Source organism: Armigeres subalbatus, unplaced genomic scaffold, assembly GCF_024139115.2.
Source record: "Armigeres subalbatus isolate Guangzhou_Male unplaced genomic scaffold, GZ_Asu_2 Contig287, whole genome shotgun sequence".
Lineage (NCBI taxonomy): Eukaryota > Metazoa > Arthropoda > Insecta > Diptera > Culicidae > Armigeres > Armigeres subalbatus.
The window spans coordinates 33,356-34,164 of record NW_026943027.1 but is presented as its reverse complement, the minus strand read 5'-3'; positions in this window follow the sequence as shown (position 1 = coordinate 34,164).

Here is an 809-nt window from a genome sequence, read left to right as displayed (position 1 = left end):
GGAAGCCTCCTTTCAGAGGCTCAGAAGCCTCCTTTCAAGAGGCTCAAGCCTCCTTTCAAGAGCTCAGAAGCCTCCTTTCAAGAGGCTCAGAAGCCTCCTTTCAAGAGGCCCGGAAGCCTCCTTCAAGAGCTCAGAGCCTCCTTCAAGAGGCTCAGAAGCCTCCTTTCAAGAGGCTCAAGCCTCCTTTCAAGAGGCTCAGAAGCCTCCTTTCAAGAGGCCTGGAAGCCTCCTTTCAAGAGGCCTCAAGCCTCCTTTCAAGAGCTCAAAGCCTCCTTTCAAGAGGCTCAAAGCCTCCTTTCCAAAGAGGCTCAGGAAGCCTCCTTTCAAGAGCTCAAAGCCTCCTTTCAAAGAGGCTCAGGAAGCCTCCTTTCAAGAGGCTCAAGCCTCCTTTCAAGAGGCTCGGAAGCCTCCTTCCAAGAGGCTCAAGCCTCCTTTCAAGAGGCTCTGAAGCCTCCTTTCAAGAGGCTCGGAAGCCTCCTTTCAAGAGGCTCGGAAGCCTCCTTTCAAGAGGCTCGGAAGCTTCATTTCAAGAGGCTCGGAAGCCTCCTTTGAAGAGCCTCGTGCTTGGCTACTATCTGCTTGAAAATAAATTCCATAATTCGGAACTTTAGACAAAACGTATCTTACATACCTGTTGTGTTAGGCTAAACCCAATTTTCGCATTGGCAGACGAACATTCGCCGCGTCGTCCTGCCTAGTGGCATCCTTTTCGTTAAGATCGTTAACCCAAAGCCCCCTTCTCACTGGTTTACTGTACAAATTGTACTAAAAGGGCAGTCACATTTATAATAAATAACGATACAGACACA